The sequence below is a fragment of the Canis lupus genome, chromosome X (assembly GCF_003254725.2).
Source record: "Canis lupus dingo isolate Sandy chromosome X, ASM325472v2, whole genome shotgun sequence".
Lineage (NCBI taxonomy): Eukaryota > Metazoa > Chordata > Mammalia > Carnivora > Canidae > Canis > Canis lupus.
This window is the reverse complement of record NC_064281.1, coordinates 21,417,144-21,442,870: the sequence shown is the minus strand read 5'-3', so window position 1 is coordinate 21,442,870 and position 25,727 is coordinate 21,417,144. Positions and strand designations below refer to the sequence as shown.

Genomic DNA, 25,727 nt, shown 5'->3' with positions numbered 1-25,727 from the left:
TCCCTTCCCTTATTTTCCCTTTCACTATTATTTATATTCCCCAAATGAATGAGAACATATAATGTTTGTCCTTCTCCGACTGACTTACTTCACTCAGCATAATACCCTCCAGTTCCATCCACGTTGAAGCAAATGGTGGGTATTTGTCATTTCTAATAGCTGAGTAATATTCCATTGTATACATAAACCACATCTTCTTTATCCATTCATCTTTCGTTGGACACCGAGGCTCCTTCCACAGTTTGGCTATAGTGGCCATTGCTGCTAGAAACATCGGGGTACAGGTGTCCCGGCGTTTCATTGCATTTGTATCTTTGGGGTAAATCCCCAACAGTGCAATTGCTGGGTCGTAGGGCAGGTCTATTTTTAACTGTTTGAGGAACCTCCACACAGTTTTCCAGAGTGGCTGCACCAGTTCAAATTCCCACCAACAGTGTAGGAGGGTTCCCTTTTCTCCGCATCCTCTCCAACATTTGTTGTTTCCTGCCTTGTTAATTTTCCCCATTCTCACTGGTGTGAGGTGGTATCTCATTGTGGTTTTGATTTGTATTTCCCTGATGGCCAGTGATGCAGAGCATTTTCTCATGTGCATGTTGGCCATGTCTATGTCTTCCTCTGTGAGATTTCTGTTCATGTCTTTTGCCCATTTCATGATTGGATTGTTTGTTTCTTTGGTGTTGAGTTTAATAAGTTCTTTATAGATCTTGGAAACTAGCCCTTTATCTGATATGTCATTTGCAAATATCTTCTCCCATTCTGTAGGTTGTCTTTGAGTTTTGTTGACTGTATCCTTTGCTGTGCAAAAGCTTCTTATCTTGATGAAGTCCCAATAGTTCATTTTTGCTTTTGTTTCTTTTGCCTTTGTGGATGTATCTTGCAAGAAGTTACTATGGCCGAGTTCAAAAAGGGTGTTGCCTGTGTTCTTCTCTAGGATTTTGATGGAATCTTGTCTCACATTTAGATCTTTCATCCATTTTGAGTTTATCTTTGTGTATGGTGAAAGAGAGTGGTCTAGTTTCATTCTTCTGCATGTGGATGTCCAATTTTCCCAGCACCATTTATTGAAGAGACTGTCTTTCTTCCAATGGATAGTCTTTCCTCCTTTATCGAATATTAGTTGCCCATAAAGTTCAGGGTCCACTTCTGGATTCTCTATTCTGTTCCACTGATCTATGTGTCTGTTTTTGTGCCAGTACCACACTGTCTTGATGACCACAGCTTTGTAGTACAACCTGAAATCTGGCATTGTGATGCCCCCAGATATGGTTTTCTTTTTTAAAATTCCCCTGGCTATTCGGGGTCTTTTCTGATTCCACACAAATCTTAAAATAATTTGTTCTAACTCTCTGAAGAAAGTCCATGGTATTTTGATAGGGATTGCATTAAACGTGTATATTGCCCTGGGTAACATTGACATTTTCACAATATTAATTCTGCCAATCCATGAGCATGGAATATTTTTCCATCTCTTTGTGTCTTCCTCAATTTCTTTCAGAAGTGTTCTATAGTTTTGAGGGTATAAATCCTTTACATCTTTGGTGAGGTTTATTCTAGGTATCTTATGCTTTTGGGTGCAATTGTAAATGGGATTGACTCCTTAATTTCTCTTTCTTCAGTCTCATTGTTAGTGTATAGAAATGCCACTGACTTCTGGGCATTGATTTTGTATCCTGCCACGCTACCGAATTGCTGTATGAGTTCTAGCAATCTTGGGGTGGAGACTTTTGGGTTTTCTATGTAGAGTATCATGTCATCGGCGAAGAGAGAGAGTTTGACTTCTTCTTTGCCAATTTGAATGCCTTTAATGTCTTTTTGTTGTCTGATTGCTGAGGCTAGGACTTCCAGTACTATGTTGAATAGCAGTGGTGAGAGTGGACATCCCTGTCTTGTTCCTGATCTTAGGGGAAAGGCTCCCAGTGCTTCCCCATTGAGAATGATATTTGCTGTGGGCTTTTCATAGATGGCTTTTAAGATGTCGAGGAATGTTCCCTCTATCCCTACACTCTGAAGAGTTTTAATCAGGAATGGATGCTGTATTTTGTCAAATGCTTTCTCTGCATCCAATGCGAGGATCATATGGTTCTTGGTTTTTCTCTTGCTGATATGATGAATCACATTGATTGTTTTACGGGTGTTGAACCAGCCTTGTGTCCCAGGGATAAATCCTACTTGGTCATGGTGAATAATTTTCTTAATGTACTGTTGGATCCTATTGGCCAGTATCTTGTTGAGAATTTTTGCATCCATGTTCATCAGGGATATTGGTCTGTAATTCTCCTTTTTGGCGGGGTCTTTGTCTGGCTTTGGAATTAAGGTGATGCTGGCTTCATAGAACGAATTTGGAAGTACTCCATCTCTTTCTATCTTTCCAAACAGCTTTAGGAGAATAGGTATGATTTCTTCTTTAAACGTTTGATAAAATTCTCCTGGGAAGCCATCTGGCCCTGGACTCTTGTGTCTTGGGAGGTTTTTGATGACTGCTTCAATTTCCTCCCTGGTTATTGGCCTGTTCAGGTTTTCTATTTCTTCCTGTTCCAGTTTTGGTAGTTTGTGGCTTTCCAGGAATGCGTCCATTTCTTCTAGATTGCCTAATTTATTGGCGTATAGCTGTTCATAATATGTTTTTAAAATCGTTTGTATTTCCTTGGTGTTGGTAGTGATCTCTCCTTTCTCATTCATGATTTTATTAATTTGAGTCTTCTCTCTCTTCTTTTTAATAAGGCTGGCTAATGGTTTATCTATCTTATTAATTCTTTCAAAGAACCAACTCCTGGTTCTGTTGATCTGTTCCACAGTTCTTCTGGTCTCGATTTCGTTGAGTTCTGCTCGAATCTTTATTAACTCCCTTCTTCTCTTGGGTGTAGGATCTATTTGCTGTTTTTTCTCTAGCTCCTTTATGTGTAAGGTTAGCTTTTGTATTTGAGTTCTTTCCAGTTTTTGAATGGATGCTTGTATTGCGATGTATTTCCCCCTTAGGACTGCTTTTGCTGCATCCCAAAGATTTTGAACGGTTGTATCTTCATTCTCATTAGTTTCCATGAATCTTTTTAATTCTTCCTTAATTTCCTGGTTGACCCTTTTATCTTTTAGCAGGATGGTCCTTAACCTCCATGTGTTTGAGGTCCTTCCAAACTTCTTGTTGTGATTTAGTTCTAATTTCAAGGCATTATGGTCCGAGAATATGCAGGGGACAATCCCAATATTTTGGTATCGGTTCAGACCCGATTTGTGACCCAATATGTGGTCTATTCTGGAGAAAGTTCCATGTGCGCTTGAGAAGAATGTGTATTCAGTTGAGTTTGGATGTAAAGTTCTGTAGATATCTGTGAAATCCATCTGGTCCAGTGTATCATTTAAAGCTCTCGTTTCTTTGGAGATGTTTTGCTTAGAAGACCTATCGAGTATAGAAAGAGCTAGATTGAAGTCACCAAGTATAAGTGTATTATTATCTAAGTATTTCTTCACTTTGGTTAATAATTGATTTATATATTTGGCAGCTCCCACATTCGGGGCATATATATTGAGGATTGTTAAGTCCTCTTGTTGAATAGATCCTTTAAGTATGATATAGTGTCCCTCTTCATCTCTCACTACAGTCTTTGGGGTAAATTTTAGTTTATCTGATATAAGGATGGCTACCCCTGCTTTCTTTTGAGGACCATTCGAATGGTAAATGGTTCTCCAACCTTTTATTTTCAGGCTGTAGGTGTCCTTCTGTCTAAAATGAGTCTCTTGTAGACAGCAAATAGATGGGTCCTGCTTTTTTATCCAGTCTGAAACCCTGCGCCTTTTGATGGGGTCATTAAGCCCGTTCACATTCAGAGTTACTATTGAGAGATATGAGTTTAGTGTCATCATGATATCTATTCAGTCTTTGTTTTTGTGGACTGTTCCACTGAACTTCTTCTTAAAGGGGAATTTTAAGAGGCCCCCTTAAAATTTCTTGCAGAGCTGGTTTGGAGGTCACATATTCTTTTAGTTGCTGCCTGTCTTGGAAGCTCTTTATCTCTCCTTCCATTTTGAATGAGAGCCTTGCTGGATAAAGTATTCTTGGCTGCATGTTCTTCTCATTTAGGACCCTGAATATATCCTGCCAGCCCTTTCTGGCCTGCCAGGTCTCTGTGGAGAGGTCTGCTGTTACCCTAATACTCCTCCCCATAAAAGTCAGGGATTTCTTGTCTCTTGCTGCTTTAAGGATCTTCTCCTTATCTTTGGAATTTGCAAGCTTCACAATTAAATGTCGAGGTGTTGAACGGTTTTTATTGATTTTAGGGGGGGATCTCTCTATTTCCTGGATCTGAATGCCTGTTTCCCTTCCCAGATTAGGAAAGTTTTCAGCTAGAATTTGTTCAAATACATATTCTGGCCCTCTGTCCCTTTCGGCGCCCTCGGGAACCCCAATTAAACGTAGGTTTTTCTTCCTCAGGCTGTCGTTTATTTCCCTTAATCTATCTTCATGGTCTTTTAATTGTTTGTCTCTTTTTTCCTCAGTTTCCCTCTTTGCTATCAACTTGTCTTCTAGGTCACTCACTCGTTCTTCCACCTCGTTAACCCTCGTCGTTAGGACTTCTAGTTTGGATTGCATCTCATTCAATTGATTTTTAATTTCTGCCTGATTAGCTCTAAATTCTGCAGTCATGAAGTCTCTTGAGTCCTTTATACTTTTTTCTAGAGCCACCAGTAGCTGTATAATAGTGCTTCTGAATTGGCTTTCTGACACTGAATTGTAATCCAGATTTTGTAACTCTGTGGGAGAGAGGACTGTTTCTGATTCTTTCTTTTGAGGTGAGGTTTTCCTTCTAGTCATTTTGCTCAGTGCAGAGTGGCCAAAAGCAAGTTGTATTGGGAAAAAGAGAAAAAGAGAGGAGAGAAAGAAGGAAAGAAAAGAGAAAGAGAAAAAAAAGGGAAGAAAAAAAAGGAAAAAAAAAAAGAAGAAAAAGAGAAAGAAAAAGAAAGGAGAAAAAAAAGGGGGTGGGGGAAGGAAACAAATCAAAAAGCAAAACAAAACAAAAAAAAAAAAAAAAAAAAAGAACCACCGGGGAGTATCTTCTGATTCTGTGTACTTTAAGTCCCTTGGCTTCTCCTGGAAGTTGTCAGTCTAGCTGATCTTCTGGGGGAGGGGCCTGTTGTGCTGATTTTCAGGTGTTAGCAGTTGGGGGAGCTGCTGTGCCCCTGCCTGGTGCAGGGCTCAGTGGGGGTTGTTTACCCCCTGAGGCCGCAGGAGGAACAGCCCCAGTGGCGGGGCAGCTCTGGAAACCTGGATTCAGCTCCGGCAGGAACTCCGTCTGCAGGGCCTGGAGGCTCCGGGGCGGGGCCGCTGATGTGCTCAGCTGGGGCAGGAGCGTCCTTGCTGTCCTGGGCCCTCCCGGCCTCTGCCTGTCCCGGGGGAGGCGGGATCCTGGGCTGTGTCCCGGCGCCCTGTGCTCCGGAGCCTGCGCTGTTGGATTCGCGCTCCCGGGCCGCAGCCCCCTCCGCGGAGCCGCCGCCCGAGCCCCTCCGAGCTGCTCCTGGAACCGCGCAGCCCCCTCCGCACGGAGCCTCCTCCTCTGCCCGAGCCCCTCCGAGGTGCTCCCGGGGCCGCGCAGCCCCCTCCGCGGAGCCGCCGCCCGAGCCCCTTCAGCTGCTCCGGGTCCCGCCGGGTCCCGCCGTGCGCGCTGCAGCCCTTAGGGAGCTCGGCGCACTCTCCTGGGCGCGCAGTTGCTGTTACTGTCCCGGGGAACCCGAGGGCATCCTCGCCCTCCTGGGTCCTGCTCCAACTCCCCGCGAGCCCCTTTCCGCCCGGGAAGGTCGGTGCAGCTCCTGCTCCTCCGGGACGGGGCTCTCCTGTCCTGGGGACACTCGCCCCGGCCTCAGCCCGGCTCCTCGCGGGGCCCCTCCCCCTTGGAGGCCTTTGTTTCTTTATTTCTTTTTCCCCGTCTTCCTACCTTGATAGATGCGCGAACTCTTCTCACTGTAGCATTCCAGCTGGTCTCTCTTTAAATCTCAGGCCGAATTCATAGATTTTCAGGATAATTTGAAGGTTTTCTAGGTAGTTTGGTGGAGACAGGTGATTTGGAGACCCTACTCTTCCGCCATCTTGCTCCTCCCCCTTACCCCTTCAACCCTGAGTTTTTTAGAGAAAAATTATTTGTGACTCTATACTTTCTACAAAGAGATAAGAATTCATCATATGTTAACCTGTTAGCACACAAAAAATTTCTCTTTTGGTATATATGGGCTCAAGCATATATTACCAGAGCACCTTTCCTGACAAGTCTACTCCAGTGGTGAGAATGGAGACTCAGACTCAGGCATGAAATTTTGTTTTTCAAAGACAGCAAATAAGTCTGCTCAGGCTGCCATAAAAAAATCCCATAGCCTGACTGGCTTAAACAAAAGACATTTATTCCCTTATGGTTCTGGAAACTAGACCAGTTCAAGTTGTCAGCCTAGTTGGTTTCTGGTGGAAGCCTTCTTCCTGGTGAGCAGATCGCCACCTTCTTACTATGCCCTCACATGACCTTTCCTTGGGGTAAGCATATGGGGAGAGAGTTCACCAGTGTCTCTTCTTATTAGGACACTATTCCTTTTGTGAGTGTGTGTGATTATTTTATTTTATTTATTTTTTATAAATTTATTTTTTTATTGGTGTTCAATTTGCCAACATATAGAATAACACCCAGTGCTCATCCCGTCAAGTGCCCACCTCAGTGCCCGTCACCCAGTCACCCCCACCCCCCGCCTACCTCCCCTTCCACCACCCCTAGTTCGTTTCCCAGAGTTAGGAGTCTCTCATGTTCTGTCTCCCTTCTTGATATTTCCCACTCATTTTTTCTCCTTTCCCCTTTATTCCCTTTCACTATTTTTTATATTCCCCAAATGAATGAGACCATATAATGTTTGTCCTTCTCTGATTGACTTATTTCACTCAGCATAATACCCTCCAGTTCCATCCACGTGGAAGCAAATGGTGGGTATTTGTCATTTCTAATGGCTGAGTAATATTAGGACACTATTCCTATAGAATCATGTCTCCATTTCAATGGCCTCACTTAACTTTAATTACTTCCATAGAGACCCCATCTTCAAATACAGTCACATTAGGGGTTAGGGCTTTAGAATACAAATTTGGGTGGAAAGACACAAGCATTCAGTCCATAACAGATAAGGAATGAACATTAAATCATTTAAACATAAATCTGATTAGGACTGCATATGTACAATTGAAATAAGTATCTGAAACCTCAAAATGGAAATGTACCAAGTAAAATAATAAATAGATTTAGATTCCATGCTATGCTAACAAAAACCCCAGACACAAAATAGGTTTAAATTTGAAGGGATCTATGCACTCTAATGTTTATTACAGCAATATTTATAACAGCCAAACTATGGAAGTAGCCCAAGTGTTCATCAATAAATGAATGGATAAAGAAAATATGGTGTGTGTGTGTATGTGTATATCAATTTATGTGTATACACACAAACACACACACACACACATATATATAAACATATACATACCATGGAATATTATTCGGCCTACACAAAGAATGAAATCTTGCCATTTGCAGCAACATGGATGGAGCTAGAGAGTATCATGCTAAGTGAAATAAGCCAGTCAGAGAAAGACAAATACCTTATGATTTCAATTGTATGTGGAATTCAAGGGGAAAAAAAACAACAAAAGAAAAAAGAGAGAGAGAGATAACCAAAAAAGAGACTCTTAACTATAGTGACAAATGGATAGTTACTCAAGAAAAGGTGGGTGGGAGGATGAGTGAAATAGGTGAAGGGGATTAAGAGTACATTTATCCAGGGGCACGTGGATGGCTCAGGCAATTAAGCATCTGACTCTTGATTTTGGCTCAGGTCACAAAATCAGGGTTGTGGGATTGAGCCCTGCATTGGGTCTGCTTGGGATTCTCTCTCTCTCTCACTCTTCACCATATGTGCTCTCTCTCTCTCAAATAAATAAATCTTTTTTTAAAAAAAGAGTGCACATCGCAATGAGCACTGAGTAATGTATAGAATTGCTTAATCATTATATTGTACACCTGAAACCAATATAACACTGTATGTTAACTATACTGGAATTAAAATTTTAAAAATACATTTAAATGTCATAATTTTACATTCTTTTTCCAAATCCATAGTTACTGTTCTGACTTGACACTACTATATGTAATAATTTTTCTTTTAAACTTTTTCATGTTTTTCTGTAATCTTGTAACTCTTATTGTTTTAATATGCTAAAAGGTGATGATTTACTGTTTACATGATACAGGTACATTGTAATGCACTATAAGCATCTGACAATTACTAATGTTTGCCATTTTTACAACTTGTCTCATGTAACTCTAAATTCATTTACTAATAACATGAGAAATCTCTTCAATCAGCAATTTCATTGAATTGCATTAAACTCCCAAAGCATATGTGCTATCATTTTGGTTATTCAGCAGGCTTTCTGCCTGAAACTTCCTAGTACTTCTGCATACCCTAAGAAAAATGACAATTAGAGCTGAATACCCAAGAGTGCTAAAATAAGAGGATGCCATTTTTTCCTCAATTTTCAATGTAATTTTTCTCTATTTTTGGAATTTGTTAATAAGCATAACAGAGGATCAATACCAAATGATTTTTAAAAGCATATTAGGTTGGGATCCCTGGGTGGCGCAACGGTTTGGCGCCTGCCTTTGGCCCAGGGAGCGATCCTGGAAACCCAGGATCGAATCCCACGTCGGGCTCCCAGTGCGTGGAGCCTGCTTCTCCCTCTGCCTATGTCTCTGCCTCTCTCTCTCTTTCTCTCTCTCTCTCTCTGTGACTATCATAAATAAATTAAAAAATTAAAAAAAAATAAAAGCATATTAGGTTTAAAAAGCATACTTTTATTAGAGTTTAAAATATAAAAAAAAGAGTTTAAAAATATAAAATAGTAATCTATACCATAGAAAATAATCTACAATTTAACTTATTACTGAATTCTCTTTTCATTTTCCTCTTTATATTGGAGCAAAATATACAAAACCAATACAATTATCACAAATTTTAAGTCAGATTTCAAAATGAGACTGTATTACTTGTTTTTTAAATTTAAGATTGGTCAGCTAATCCGTTTTATTTAGTTCCATTTCAATTTTTTTTCCAAAACTGCTGTAGTGTGCAAAGGATAAACATTATTTTATAAAATGCCATAAGGCAAATTATTTATGTCTATATTTCTGAGATCAATTATTAAAAGGCAAAAAGTATACCTCACCATGTCACATACAAAATGGCACTTAGGAAAATAGAAGACTGAAAAAAAGACCACATTTACTATAAATAAGATTGTATGGGTAATATTGAAAAGTTTAGATGTAAACATTCTATATGAAAGGATAATTAGAAATCAGTATCTGTTTTCTGACTACAGCTTGAAACGTGTTTCAAAGAGAACTTTAAGAAAGATATATGCAAATATATACTATACATACATGGATATATAAATATCCATATATGTTCTAAGTTTTATAAATATATGTATTTTATGCTATAGTAAATTAGAACTAGAAAAGTCATATGCTTAGCTTTACCTTTCATTCATATAATTCTCTTAAGACAACCTTGACTCTTAAACCCACTTCCATCCAGAACTCTCTTTAATCTCATGGTTCCAAGTCCCAATCACTCTTAGGCCTTAGAGAGCTCTATTGTATTTTTCTGTGGCTAGTAAATAAACTAAGAGCATGGAAATTTCTGCAGAACTTTTAAAAACCAGCCTTGAAAGTAATGTCTTTCACTTCTGTCCATGTTTCACTGGCCAGAACACAACCATATGGTCCCACATAACTGCCAAGGGCCAAAGAAATGTTTGCGTTTCAAAAGAAGAGAAATAACACGGATATTGGTGAGAAACAATATCCTCTGCCACAATATTTTTAAAAATGTTTTCTAGCACAGGATGTATCACAAAACTGGATTTTGTTACGTCCCTTAGGAACACACTAAGACAAACAATGGTTTTTACTTAAACAACTTTAATCTTATCAAACACATAGCTAGACTTCGTGCCAATCCTTTCATAAACTTAACCCTGAGTACATCTTTGTCCTAAATCTCTCCCACTGAAAATAGAGAAAAAGTCCTCTACCACTGTCTATCCATGGGCCTTCTTTACAATAATAATGCAGGATTTCCTCTGATAAACTGTACCATGCATTTATAGTGCTTTTTATTTTTATTATTTTGGACTAATGGTTGGTTATTCACTGTGGAAATGACTGTTTTTGATGGTTTGTTACTCTGAATTTTATCTAACAGCAAACATGTAACTATCTTGATGATGCGTAGGCCATGTGCTCAAAGCATGAAGTAACAGAAGATGAAAGGTAAGTGATATTTATCCTTTAACAGAATTTGTGTGGAAGAAGGGGTGCAGAAATGGTCAGTGATGATGTCACAATGGCTCTGAGATGTGGAATTCACATTTCTGGCTCAGGGCTTAGTTTCCATATGAAAAACAGACCCCTTTTACTCGTGTGTGCTTGCATTCTGTGTCTGAAGTCAGGGGTCAGCACTCTGCCTGTGTTTTTGTAAATAAAGTGTAGAGTTGTGCCCATTTGTTTATGTACCGTCCGTGGCCGATTTCGAGCTAAAATGGCAGAGGTGAGTTGGTGCAAAAGATTGTATGTGGTCCAGAGAGCTGAAAATACCTACTATCTGGACTGGCCATTAAACATTTGCCCACCCCTGCTTCAAACCCATGAGGAGAGAACATTAAGTTTCCTTTTACAGTTGCTTAGTTTCCGTTTTCAACCCACAGAAAACAAAGTAAAAGCTATTAAAATCCAACTCTAACACCTGGTTAACAATGCTGGTTGTTTAGCTTCAAAAAGGTTCAAACTGAAATTAAATTAAGGAACACTGGGAAACCTTATTGAACAACAGTTCTTTGTAATGATTTCCTGCCGTGGAGGCCAGTTTTGAATGCATTTTATAGTTGTCTTTCCTTTATAAATATATGAACACAAAGACAAATTGTCTCTAAAATCACAGCTTTTAGTCTCAGATATTTCATATCACAGTGATATAAGTTTTAATGTTTGTAGATAGTTTGAAAAACAGGCATAAAGGGGCTGTAAAATGTGGCATAAATCTTACAGCTACCTGGGGCATGTTTTAAATAGTAGGCCTGTAAGGAGTTGCTTAAAGAAGGTTTTGTATCCTCAAAACTATTTTTGCAATAAATAATGCATCACACATTCAAATCTAAATGGAGCATACTGAGGTGCCTAATTTCCATTTTAATCATAAGTATTAAAATTGCATATAAGATTTTATTATTTTAATAATATCTAAAACAAAATATAATGGTATAAACCATTCTTATCAAATGACTATCTGAAAAGACAGATTAGTCCCATTAAGGGCAAATATGCTCTAGTTACTAGGACCATTAAAAAGTAGGAAATTATTCTTCATTATCTGAGGTCTTCCCTCAGATAACAGTCTAACTGTTAAAAACTAAAATACAAGATCATAAATGATGATTGCCAATTTCAGTTTCAAAATTACAATGGACTGTTTTTATTTCACTCAGAGATCACATGATTTCATACTGTGCTACCAATCTACACCAGGATGTGACTTTCTTTCTATTTAGGCTGGGGTTCTCCCATGATGTGTTCCAGTGATCTAGTGATGAAAACAGTAGACCCAGTCTCTTACACCTGTAATAACCAAGAATTAAAAATAGATACTAAACTGGTCTTCGTAAGTAAGAGTTGATGAAGAGCTAAATGCTACAGAGGGGGTGCCAAATCTAGGTTTATGAGATAGAGTTTTCAACTTTTATAAAACTTTCTGTAGCAATTTCTCTGACCCTTCATAGTCACACTAATGATTAAAATGAATGATGATAGGACACCTGGGTGGCTCAATCGGGTAAGCACCTGCCTTCAGCTCAGGTCATAATCCCAGGGTCCTGGGTTTGAGTCCCTTGTCAGCCTCCTTGTTCAGTGGAGAGTCTTTTTCTCCCTCTGCCTGCCATTCCTCCTGCTTGTGTTCTCTCTCTCTCTTATAAATAAATAAATAAATAAATAAATAAATAAATAAATAAATAAATAAACAAATAAATATTTTTAAAAATAATAAAATGAATGATGATGCAAAGAAAAACTTAAATGAGTGTATGACTTTTAATTACATTGTATTTTTCAAATTTGCCTTAAAATGCTGTACTTTATAGTGACTTTTTTTTTTTTTTATTTTAATATGTATTCTCAGAGAGTTCAGACACCTTGAGGAATGGCCACACAGTAAAAAAGAGATGCCATCAGAGGTCAGTCTTGACTTAAACTACAAAATAGATGATTTGCTCTCAAAGATCCTGCTGCTTATCTTATAATCACTTTGCTATTTGAAGTCTCCCCCAGCTGTTTATTAGCTTTGTGCAGCAGCCCTGATTTCCTAGGCAGCATTTCTAAAAATATTTTTCAAGACCAACCACCAGAGACTCAATAGAGATGCTTGTTACATTATACAGATTCCTTGGCCAATTTTCAGTTTTACTGGATGAAATGTTGAGGGAGGTAAGCCTGGGAATCAGTCCAAAATTAATCATAGAAAGTAGGCTAATGGCAGACAATGTCATAATGTGTTATCCCTCTGAATTAGACATTGGAATTTTAAGAGAGTTCTTTATAAGAAAATTACTTAAATTGGAGAAGAGTGCTAAATTGGAAGGATTTCAGGTGAATTGGAAAGATTATATAGATATGTAGGAGTTTGTGTTTTTTTACACTTCTCTACTTATGGTGCAAAGTTGGCATCTGGAGGACTCATGCTCACTCCAGCTATACATGTAATTTTGATTTATTCAGCTTAGATATCACTACATGGGTTGCCTAATAGAAACTACTAAAAAAAAACTGTCCTATTAGGTAGACAATGGCATGTTTGCCTACAAATGTTGGTAAATATTACAAATTTTTCCATTTTTAGGAAAAGCATGGATGTTAGGTAAACAATAGTTCTTACCAAGTCAGAGCAGATAGATACCTGAATAACTGGTTTAAATACTTTATGTGTTTGGAAACATGGGTCCTGTGACTTTGGATATGGTTTTTCCTTATGTAATTCTTACTGTCAACAAGTATATCTCTATAAGCAAAATCTTCCTTTTTTTTTTTAGTATTTAAATCACCTAGAAGTATAAGAAGTCAGTTACTGACTGTTGCTGAAAGTATATTTTTGTTTGAAACTGTACTTTAAAAAAAACCACTTACAGACCAACTGGTGAATACATATAAAACCTGAAACTTAGACCAACATATTTTATGAGGATTCAGAAACAAAAGAAAAGGGATCTTTATAATTGTCCTTATAAAAATAAGAAAAAAATCCTGCAGTCAACAAGAAAAAGGGGAATTAGAATTGGAATGTTCTTTAGGCAAGCTAGAAAAACACTGAATGAAACAACCATACACCAACAAACTAGACAACCTAGAAGAAATGGAAAAATTCTCAGAAACCTACAACCTGTCAAGATAAGAAGAAAGAGATAATCTGAACAGACCAATTACCAGTAAGGAGATTTAATCAGTAATCAAAAAAATCTCCCTACCAAGAAAAGCCCAGGACCACATGACTTCAACGGTGAATTTTACCAAACATTTAAGGAAGAATTAATGCCACTCTTTCTCAAACTCTTCCAAAAACTGAAGAGTAGGTAACACTCCCAAACTCATTTTATGTGGCCAGCATTACCTTGATACCAAAGCCAGAAAAGGACACTACAAGAAAAGGGAACTATAGGCGAAAATCCCAGATGAATATAGATGCAAAAATTCTCAATAAAATACTAGCAAAGTGAGTTCAATAGCACATTAAAAAAGATCATTCACCATGAACAACTGGGATTTGTCCCTGGGATGCAGGGATAGTTCAACACATACAAATCAATAAATGTAATACATCACATTAATAGCATTTTTAAAACCACATTATCTCAATAGATGCAGAAAAAGCATTTAACAAAATTCAACATCAGTTCATGATAAAAACTCCTAACAAATTAGATATAGAAGGAACATACCTCAGTATAATAAAGGCCTCTATGACAAGCCCACAGTTAACATCATGCTCGATGATAAAAGGTTGAAAGCTGTTCCTCAGGGTACCTGGGTGAATCAGTTGGTTAAACATCTGAATCTTGGTTTCAGCTTAGGTCATGGTCTCAGGGTCTTGAGAGCAAGCTCTGTGTTGGGCTCCACACTCAGTGGGGAGTCTGCTTGAGATTCTCTCTCTCACCCTCCCCCTGCCCCTGCCCCACTCTCTTTCTCTCTCAACTAAATAAATATTTTAAAAAGAAAGAAAGAAAGCTGTTCCTCTAAGGTCAGGAACAAGACAACGGTGCCTATCCTTACTATATATATATATATATATTTTTTTTAAGGTTTTATTTATTTATTCATGGGAGACCCAGAGAGAGAGGCAGAGACACAGGTAGAGGGAGAAGCAGGCTCCATGCAGGGAGCCCAATGGTAGGACTTGATCCTGGGACTCCAGGATCATGCCCTGGGCCGAACGCAGGCGCTAAACCACTGAGCCACCCATGGATCCCCCCTTACTATTTACATTCAACAAAGTATTGGAAGTCCTACCCAGAGCATTCAGTCAAGAAAAAGAAATAAAAGCCATCAGAATTGCAAAGGAGGAAGTAAAATTTGGCTCTATCTGCAGATGGCATGATTTTATACAAAGAAAATTCTAAAGACTCCACCAAAAAAAAAAAACAAAAAACTGTTAAATCTAATCAACAAATGTAAAGAAAAAAAATGATTAGAAAATTTAAAACTGAATGAGCACTGGGTGTTATGCTAAATGTTGGCAAATTGAACTCCAATTAAAAAAACAAAAAAATAAATAAATAACAAGGAGATATATAAACTGATACTGTTTAATATATTTGCCATTATACTAATAAAGTTGTAAAATATTAAAAAAAATAAAATAAAATAAAAATAGAAAAAATTTAAAACTAAGGTAAGAATCATTAACATATCAAATACCTACTGTGCTATGTCCTTAATATTTGCATTATCTCATTTAATCTTCATAAGAACTCTGGATTGAGTATATTGTTAATTTCACAGTTTGCAAATGATAAAACAGAGACATAAGTATAAAGTAACTTGGATGCTCTGTATCCTACACAGGGATACTTATATGCTACTTAGTGGCTTTAAAAAATGATACATAGCCAAGGTAAGTAAATGCTAAAGCAACATTAGGAGAAGTAATGAGGAAGTCTCACTAACTGAAAGGGAACATGTTTTCCTTTGACTAATTTAGTATAGCAGAGGAAGTAATTACCAATACAAAAGTAAATCCAAAAACAAAAAAAAAAAAAAAACAAAAAAAAAAACAAAAGTAAATCCAAGTAGTGTAGAGGGTTTGACTTCAAAATTAAGTAATTGATATACTGTGTCTTTAAAATGAAACTAGGTAAATACTGTGGATTAAATGTTTGTGTCATCCCCAAATTCTGTGTTGTAACCTTTATCCCCAGCATGATGCTATTTGGACATGGGGTCTTCAAAAGGTAATTAGATCATGAAGGTAGAGCCCTCAGGATGACAGTAGTGTCCTTATGAGATGGTAAAGAAGAAAGCTTGCCTCTTCTCCCTGTCTCTTTTCTATCATATGAAGACCTAGAAAGAAGATGACCATCTTCATTTTTTTAAAGATTTTATTTATTTATTTATGAGAGACACACAGAGAGAGGCAGAGACATAGGCAGAGGGAGAAGCAGGCTCCTTACAGGGAGCCCGAAGCAGGACGATCCCAGGACTCCAGGATCACAAAGGCTCAACTGCTGAGCCACCCAGGTGTCCCTAAGATGACCATCCTCAAATGAGAAAGAGGGCTCTCAAAAAAAAAAAAAAAAAAAGAAAGAAAGAAAGAGGGCTCTCACCGGAACTTGGTGATACTGGGACCCTGATTTTAGACTTCCCAGCCTTCAGAACTATGGAACTAAACAAACAGCATAAGAATATAAGGATGAAAACATATGTAAATTAATGCTTTTATTTTATTACATTGTCTATCGTTATAGAGCTTTAAGGAAAGTTGAATTTAAACATTTTTTAAATTATGATATTTGTACCAATATAATATTTCAAAATCTATTAATTTGCTTTTCTTTGAATATTTTCTTATGGTGTCAGAGTGCTCCATTCCTCAGGGAGTCCTATGTTATACCCAGAGACTGCAAGAAAGTGTCATTGTCATTGTTCGTCTCTTGAAATCTAAAAGTGTTTCACAAAGCCAATTTTTAGAAATAAGTGTTCTGGGCAGCACCAGTGGCTCAGCGGTTTAGTGCTGCCTTTGGCCCAGGGTATGATCCTGGAGACCTGGGATCGAGTCCCACGTCGGGCTCCCTGCATGGAGCCTACTTCTCTCCCTGCCTGTGTTTCTGCCTCTCTCTCTCTCTCTCTCTCTCTCTCTCTCTCTCTGTCTCTTGTGAATGAATAAATAAAATCTAAAAAAAAAAAAAAAAAGAAAGAAAGAAAGAAGTGTTCTGAAAACCAGGTTTTCATTTCTTAAGAGCCAAGCACTTAAGAGAGTGAAGTAGAAAACCCAACTACTAGGTTAAAGAACCTAAGCCAGGGCAGCCCTCATGGCTCAGCGGTTTAGTGCCGCCTTCAGCCCAGGGTGTGATCCTGGGGATCCTGGATCAAGTCCTGCATCAGGCTCCCTGCATGGAGCCTGCTTCTCTCTCTGCCTGTGTCTCTGCCTCTCTCTGTGTGTCTCTAATGAATAAATAAATATAATCTTTAAAAAAAAAAAAAAAAGAACCTAAGCCAGTGGGGGCCTATGACTGGTTTCCAAAATTGAACTCTGAGACTATACAAGGTTCCATTTCTAGGGTCAAGATTGGGTTGCTTTGGAAAGGAGAAATGGTAACAGCATACACTCAAGCAGAGAATGTCACCATTTATAGAAAAGTTTCCACATGCCCCAGGTGCTGTGAAGGCTAGTCGATAGCAGGGAACCAAGGACTGGTGTAAGTATGACCTTTAAACCAGAAATCATGGCAGGGATCAGGAATATCCAAAGCATGTATTGCCCTAGGTCCAATGCTCTTCAGGAGCAGCTGTAGCTTCTATGGAAGTCAACATCCAAAGAGGAAATGGCACAAGACCTTTCACTGGGAAGCCCCTGGGAAACAAATCTCAGACTGCTCATCCCTGTTGCCATATTAAGCTTCCCACTGTCTCAGGTATGACCTTGGGAGACAACAGAGACCACAGTAACCTAAAAGATGCTCCCATGTAAGTATGAGAGGATAAAAATGTAAAAGGAGAAATCAAGATAAGTTAGAGGTGAAGACAAGCAATTTATGCAAAAGATAGTAATTCCTTTATCAAAATTTACTTGGTATTCTTATGGGGCAAGAATCAGAGTGATTAAGCAGGGGGAGACCAAGTTCAATGATTGAGAAGCAAACATCATCATTCCTAGAATTTTTTTCTTTTTTTTTTTAAAGATTTTATTTATTTATTTGTGAGACACACACACAGAGAGAGAGAGAGAGAGAGAGAGACTGAGAGAGAGAGAGAGAGAGAGGCAGAGACAGAAGCAGGCTCCATGCAGGGAGCCTGACGTGGGACTCAATCCCAGGTCTCCAGGATCACACCCTGGACTGAAGGCGGCGCTAAACCACTGAGCCATCCGGGCTGCCCTATAATTTTCTTTTTTCTGAGTCACTTTTAGTTTAAGGTTGTCCATGAAATATATTTCCTGCTATCTCCTCAGTATTTATTGCTCCTCAGACTTTCTAGAAATGATCTACTTTTCTCAATTCTCAAAGTTGCCTTTAGGCACTGAAGTCCAATTCACCGTTCACAAGTAAGCACAGAATTTTACAAAGATAGTTGTTATAAAGATAGTTGTTACAATTTTTCCCCCAGTTACAGGTTAGAAATAAGAACTAATGAGCAAAGTGAATGTATTTTATAATTTTTTTAAAAGATTTCATTTTTAAGTAATCTCTACACCCAATGTGGGGCTCAAACTCACAACCCTGAGCTCAAGAGTTGCATGCTCCGCCGACTGAGCTGGGCAAGCACCCCTAAGTAAATGCATTTTGAAATGTACATTTCTGTATCTGAGTCAATGTAACAAATCGTAAAATGAGTACATTTAACATGAGCACTAATCATATTGTTGTCAATAATGTTCTTGCTTTACTTTTTAGGAATAGTGGAGCATGCACAATGTGATATTCTAGCACCATGTACACCATAAATTTCCTATTATAAAAGCTTTATTGTTTCTAAAGATAATGGTATAGAAAAAACTTATTTTGTGAATCTTAAAATAGTTTGTTATTCATGAAGTCTTATTGCTTCTTCCTAATCATGTAGGAATATATCAACAAAGAGAACAGATTATGACACGAGTATAACTATTAGGTCAGAGAATATTATACTATTTTTCTATGGATCCAAAATATGTAAAACTAAACATCATATTTTTTAGGGATACAAACAAATATGATAAAACTATTCTTAAAAGGTAAAGGAATGAGGCCATGTGGTGACTTCTACTTCTGGAAAAGAGACTTAGAGAATTATTACCAACTTTCCTGCAAAGGACAATTAAAAGAACTGGATGAACTTTTAAAAACAAATTCCTTAGTGCATCAAACAGCTCATAATAGAATGAGAAATTACCAGACCAAGATGTAGGGGAGGTTGCAAGAATCAAGAGAAATAAGCTCAGCACTGAAAGTAATTTTTTCCCTCAGGGCATCTGCTTCTTGGAAAGCAATAGCTATAAAACTAAACTAGTTTTTAGTGGCCTTGTCGGGATAGAGAAGCAGTAGAGAGAAGGGTAGAACATACAGATCACATAAATCTGAGAGCTAGTGGAATTATCAAGGTATAAGATAACTATCCTTTCTTTAATATATTACAAGAAGGCTTAAAAATATATGTAGGAAACAAATAACTATAAATATGACATAGAATATATGAAAATAGAATTACTGGAACAGAAAAAGAATTAAAATCAAGAATTCAATGTATGTGTGTGACAACAGATTAACACAGTTTAAGAGAAAATTACTGAACTGGAAGCAAGTCAGAGAACATTTACCAAGAGAACTAGTTAACTGAATGACAGGTCAGAAAATGACTCAGAATGAAACAAAATGACACAAAGTCCAAAACAACAAAACAGAGGATAAAAGTCATAGATGGTACACTGAGAAGCTATAATATATTGTCAGTATCAGTTAGAAAGAGAGGAGAGAAATAATGGGGAAGAGCCGATATTTGAAGAGTTAATGGTTGAAACAATTACCAAACTGATGACAGATACTATGCCACAGATTCCCAAGTAACCCAACAAATCCCCATCAGGATGAAATGCACATGCCTGCACACACACTCACTAGACACATAGTGAAACAGAGAAAAAAAAAGAAAAAGATCATCTCATGAAAATAAGATAACCCTCAAAATGGAAACAGATTATATAAGTCACAGTGGAATTCCGAAGACAAAATGAAGTGTTCAATTTACTTTTTTAAAAAGTAATTTAGGGACACCCAGGTGGCTCAGCGGTTGAGTGGTTGGGCATCTGCCTTTGGCTCAGAGCATGATCCTGAGCCGTGGGGTGGAGTCCTGTATTGGGCTCTCTGCTGGGAGCCTGCTTCTTCCTCTATGTCTCTGCCTCTATCTGTGTATCTCTCATGTATAATAAAATCTTTTAAAAAATAAAATAAAATAAAATAAAATAAAATAAATAAAAAGTAATTTAAATTCTATATCCATATCCAAGGAAGACACTTTTCCATAATTAAGTGTAAATAAGAACAGTTTGGGGTACAAAGAAACAAAACAAAATTAAAATTGGAATTTGCTATCAGCAGACTCAATCTCAAGAAAATACTAAACACTGCTCATTAGACATAAGGAAATCTCTTTGAAGGGTAGAAATTCCTGAAGGAATGAAAAGAAATTGCACAAAAGTAATAATGTCAGATTTTACAATATACAAACTTAAAATTCACAATAGAATAAGTCAAAAGATAATTTAATGATATTAAAGTATTAAAGGTTTTTTTCTTAATTGAGAGAAAGGTAAAAGTATTAATGAACAATCTGATAATAATTTTAAAGGCGAGAGAATAATAAATTCAGCATTGAGAATAGTAGTTACCTTTGAAAAGGCAGGATTAATATATAAAATGGGCCCACAACTAGAAGCAAGATGATACTATCGTCTAGTTCTTAAGTTGGGTGATGTGTTCTTGGGTACTTATTTTATTATCATGCTTTCTAATGTGTACATAAAGTACATAATATGGACCAAATGTATTCGGTAGTATATGCCAAATATTACATAATTACATTTAAAAATTACCTATTGACCAAGAATTAGAAATTATACTTATAAAATGATGGTCTGGCATACATGAAAGTGAATAAAAGAACTGAATTTGAGAAGTTCACCAACAAAGTATATTATTTGTACAACACTTAAAAATCAAGCTTCTCATATTTTGATGATTTTATGACTGTAATCAATCCAATTTGTTCAATTATCATTCCTCCAGTAGAGTTGTATTCTTTGCGTGATCATCAAAATAATTTTTTTTCTACTCCCTTCATGACATACAGTTTTGGAGAGTTATTACATACCATAAATACTTATACAATTCTGGATTTATCTCTCACCAAGCCTGCCAATAGGTACTAAGAAAAATCAGCAAATGTATGTTCTACTTCAAGATGAATGGATGCATTGGTATAAATATATTCTCATATGGGAGTAGCCATACTCATCCCAAACAAATATAGTTTCATTTTTATAAGAAATGTGGACTAGTGGATGTCATGTTTTTATCAAACATTTAAGAGCCATTTATATGGAAATTAATTTTCTTAATTTACTGTTATCAGTTTGATATAAAATTATATTTATTTGTTCCTATTTATAGTCTTTTTTGGGTTTGCATTTTCACCCTTTTTATTTAACCTCATTTTGGATATATGTAAGATAGGGTTAAAAATGTTTTATACTATATATGTATACAAACTAAAATGACAAACTATATAAATGTGTATATGTATGTATACTTAGCTGATTTCAACAGTTTATTATAATATATAGCAATCCATGTGATTTTTAAAATAATTATTTTCTAGCTTTTCAGATAATCCTTTGTACACAGTTTTGACTATAATCCTAATAAGAATCATAATCCCCTTACAGGCCACTTTAACATTTTATTGGGATATGTTCACATTTCGTGTATTGACAGTCACTTGGAATCTCAGTAATTCTGAATACTGCAGAAGACACAAAGATATTTGAAAAACCTTCTATGTTATAAAAACTGTTTCACAAATAATAGGTTTTTAAACACATACTACTTGGAGAATACCTCAGGCTCTCAGGTAGAGCTTATTTACTCAGTTTAACTTTGATTTGAACAAAGTTGGATATTTTGTTTCCCAGGGGGGAGAATATTAAAAAGTAGAAAATTATAATGTTTGGAGAAATAAAGGAGGTATTAGGGAGGCAAAGTGCCTCTCAGAGATATCTGATGGTCTAAAAGAGGAAAGACTTAGAAAGTCTTTAAAATACAGCATCTAGTTTGCATCAATGAATATTTTACCTTTCAAGAAGACCAAAAAGGGAATTAAACAAACTCTAACATTGAAAACATAGATAGATAAACCTAAGGCAATATCAGACTGAGTATGGGACTGCACAGAAAAAATAATAAATTCATTTTTTTTTTACCCAGGACTATAACTAAATACTTTGTAGATACATTTTCAGATGCAAAAATCTACAGAGAAATATTGAATTTTACATAGTAAGTTTGTTGTTGGTAGTGGTACTGGTATAGTGATTCTAAACTACATTGTGTTTATCATAGGGTACTGCAAATGAGAAATCTATTGATGTTTTCCTGGTGGTAAAAGGGAGATAAAACTATTAAATGGGGGGAAACTAAGGAACAGTCTGTGGGGGTATATCTGAATTAGAAATGTCAGCATGGGTTCCTCATGTAATAATTTTATCTCTGTCTACTGAAAGAACCTAGAAATAATGGCGCTCAAAGCAGTCAGCACCCCTATATCAGTCTGGGCCCAATCAGGAGATAGGAATCACAGTGTGGGTTAAACGGGGGAGGGGGGGTTCAATAAAAAATAATGATCTGGGATATAGAATTGACTCTAAGATATACAAAAACTCTCTATGGTGCTCTGTGGCTGAAGGAGAGCACCCAAGCAAGGACGACTTGGAGGGGAGCCCCTGCCCAGGGCTGGGTTTCAGACCTCACTGGTCAAAGGTGTAATTCAGTCCCCTAGACAGAAGAGAAGTTTCTTTGTTTCCCAAAGCCAGAGCTGGTCTAGAATCACTCAACAAGGGGGAGGCAACCTTTCAGAGTACAGGCAAAGAATAGGGCAGAAAGCAGCCAATCAGCAACCACTGGGGTATGTATGTGTGTATACATACAAACACATAAACACACACACAAAGATGGTAAAAACCCTGTGGGCCATAGGTAAGCAGCATGGGGCCTACAGAAGGATTTGGCAGCTGCAGGGAGGAAGCTTGGGAGGCACTGGTTTTATAGAACAAGGATTCAAGGTTGCCAAGGACCACACAATCTGAGTGCATAGTAGGGGCATAGGTCTGCCCTATGTCTTCCCACCTACAGTACGGTCCCATGGTGCCCCAGAGAGCCTTTCTCCTGTAGTGACACTCCAGTGCCCTCTTTTGAGAAAGTTTAACATCACACCACTTTCCAGGAGATAAGCTTAAAGGAATTTTGTTTATTATCATAAAGTAGATATAGATGTGTGCAAATGGAACCAAGAGGCAATAAGTTGATTATTGTCACAGCATTTAACACCCAAATATTTGTTTCGAAATACCACTACCCTTTAACAAGATCAGGGATCCTTGAATGAAAGTTGATTCTATGTCTGGATATGGAGGGAACTAAAAGCTTGGAACTTCATGCCAAAGACTTGCTCCAGTGGCATCAAGAATAGACATCAGCTTGAACAGGCTCCCACTCACCAAATTTTGTTCAACCGAGCACCAAAAAGGCTAGTGACAGTGAAGTGGTGGGACAGTGAGAGTGGAGGGGCGAATCCATTCAGGCCATAGTAGTACTCAAAAAGATGGAATGGTGAGGGAAAAGAAAGTTCTTCTTTATAGAAGAGTGATAGCTAAAAATATACATGGAATAAAACAGGGTCACAATTAGCAATAAACAAAGTGATCACTGCTTTAGGCAGGGATAACAACATATGCTAAAACCAGTGAGTGCAAGTTCTTGGGGACTTCCACATTCACTACCTTGAAGAGTGTCACCCCACTTATTATGTGTAACTGCAAAAGAAAAGGGTATCTTTGGGATGCCCAGGGGGCTCAGTGGTTGAGTGTTTGCCTTCAGCTCAGGGCCTGATCCCAGGATCCAGGATCGAGTCCCACATTGGGATCCTTGTGAGGAGCCTGCTTCTCCTTCTGCCTATGTCTCTTCTTCTTCTCTCTCTCTCTCTGTGTCTCTCCTGAATAAACAAATAAATCTTGAAAAAAAATAAAGAAAGAAAGAAAGAAAAGGGTATCTTTACCAAAGATCAATGTGCAAAACTCCAAAGTAACTGTTATCAGCAAAGCATCCCCAGTAACGGTACAGACTGACATCATGTCTCCCTGATTTCAATATTTTACATTAAAGAAGGAGCATTTTCTTTCTTTCTTTCTTTCTTTCTTTCTTTCTTTCTTTCTTTCTTTCTTTCTTTCTTCTTTCCTTCCTTTCTTCTTTCTTTCTTTCTTTCTTTCTCTTTCTTCTTTCTTTTTCTTTCTTTCTTTCTTTCTTTCTTTCTTTCTCTTTCATCTTTCTTTCTTTCTTTCTCTTTCGTCTTTCTTTCTTTCTCTTTCTTCTTTCTTTCTTTCTTTCTTTCTTTCTTTCTTTCTTTCTTTCTTTCTTTCTTTCTTTCTTTCTTTTTAAGGAAGGAGCATTTTCTTCACCAACATTTGTGATGTGAGCACTGGTATGACAACAGACTTGTTGGGCTTTTCAGGCAAACTACCATCTTTCCAAACTGGGGGAGATCGCCCTTCAGCTTTGTGGTTCTGTTGCTCCATTTTTGGCTCTTTGTCAGTTTCTCTTTGCTCACCATACTCATGGGAACCCTTCTGCACATCAGATGACCTCTCAGCCCTGCTGCCCAGTGTCGCGGGACTTAGTGCAGTGCACTCTCTGGGAGTTCCCTCAGCTCTCCTGCTCGGCCCTCAGCCTCCAGCAGCTGGTGGTCTACCTGGAAAGGCCAGCAGCGCCTTAAGGGAATTTTTAACCAGTGCTTGCCCTTACAGAGGTTGGTAGCACTTCACTTGGTAAAGATCTGCTAGGCCTTGGAGTGAAGGCTCTCTTTTCTCCAGCTCTAAACTCAGCCTTCAGATGGCTACCACCGGGCCCCACTCATGTTGCAGATCATCTTTCTCAGCCCCTCCTGCTTGTGCTACTCCTGTGCATTTAGTGAAAATTGGTAGAAAAAGTGTGGCAGGTCAGGGCAGACTCACTCTAGCTCGAGCTCAGCAGGAGTCTAATCCATCAGGTGATCCCACTCACTGCCACTAAGGTTCTGTCAATACCTGGCTGATTTTTCCGTGATTCCATCTGTGGCAGATGTATTCTCCTACCACTGCTCCATCGCAGTGAAGAACAAATAAGTACCTCACCTAAGAACTTGCAGCTTTCTAGAATTTAGTCTAGTTGGATTTATTTGCATCCTCAGCTCTCCTATGTGCTTAAGAATTTTGCATGTCTGATACTTTTACCTTGCTAATACTGTTAAATGGCAATAACTATTTGAGAGTTTTCATATACTAACCTAAAGTGGAAGTCTCTGAAGCTTTTTAAAAACACTTGTAGAATATAGCTTATACCACTCCTCCCAAAGAGCTATGCCCTATTCCAGTAGCTATGCCTCATATCCTGCACTTCATCTTAAAATGCAGTTTCTTTGACATATTTCCAACTTAGTAGCTAACAAAAAGGAAAATGCTATCTTTTTAAAGAGTAGCAGACCTGCATTAGTTTTCTATTATCACTGGAACAAACTGCCACAAACTTGTTGACTCAAAACCAAAAAGAACCTAGTTGTGTAATTATAAGCCTGACACCAGGCTCAGTGAGCTAAAATTAAGGTTTCAGGGGATCTGCATTCCTTTTGGAGGCTCAACAGGAGAATGTGTTTCCTTCATTTTTCCAGCTTTTAGAGGCAACCTGTATTTCTTGGCCTGTAGTCCTCTTCCTTTATTTTCAAAGCCAGCAGGGCTGCATCTCCCTGAACCTTTCTCACACATAGGCATAGTCGTGGCTCTAATTCCTCTGTTTCCCTCTGCCACTTATAAAGACCCTTATGATGACATTGGGCCCACCTAGACAATACAGGACAGACACTCTCCTTAAGGTCGGCTGATTAACAATCTTAATTCCTTCCTGCCTTGTAACCTAACATACTGACAGGTTCTGGGGATTAGGGCCTAGATCAATTGGGAAGACAGGGAACATTATTCTGCCTACAAGATTACTCATTGCTTGTCCTTCAAAATTCTCCAAAGTCGATTAGTGTCCATTCTAAAAGGACACCCTTCTAAATCTTCAAACCTTTACACAGACTATGATTAACTGAATTTCATTCACATAGAAACCATTA

The 25,727-nt window shown here is 37.9% G+C and overlaps 2 protein-coding genes and 1 long non-coding RNA gene across 10 annotated transcripts in view; 2 read left to right on the top strand and 1 right to left on the bottom strand.

Moving 5' to 3' along the window:
* The window catches only part of LOC125754620 (uncharacterized), a 57,969-nt gene extending 47,616 nt beyond the window's left edge, over nt 1–10,353 (top strand). The window contains exon 3 of the long non-coding RNA XR_007409340.1: nt 10,285–10,353. This is a non-coding gene — a long non-coding RNA (uncharacterized LOC125754620). The remainder of the gene's footprint in view (nt 1–10,284) is intronic.
* Nucleotides 1–25,727, bottom strand: part of LOC112654455 (melanoma-associated antigen B18-like) — a 301,121-nt gene that overhangs the window by 78,042 nt on the left and 197,352 nt on the right. Inside the window, exon 1 of one of the 7 annotated variants that reach the window (XM_049107372.1) lies at nt 14,060–14,078. The exons of the other annotated variants lie outside the window; for them this stretch is intronic. The gene's annotated coding sequence lies outside the window, so the exon portion shown is untranslated. Of the gene's footprint in view, nt 1–14,059; nt 14,079–25,727 lie in introns of those variants that run through there. 7 annotated transcript variants of the gene reach the window in all.
* Nucleotides 10,452–25,727, top strand: part of LOC112654486 (proteasome maturation protein-like) — a 77,861-nt gene continuing 62,585 nt past the window's right edge. For both annotated transcript variants that reach the window (XM_035711978.2, XM_035711975.2), the window contains exons 1-2: nt 10,452–10,629; nt 12,250–12,304. The gene's annotated coding sequence lies outside the window, so the exon portion shown is untranslated. The remainder of the gene's footprint in view (nt 10,630–12,249; nt 12,305–25,727) is intronic.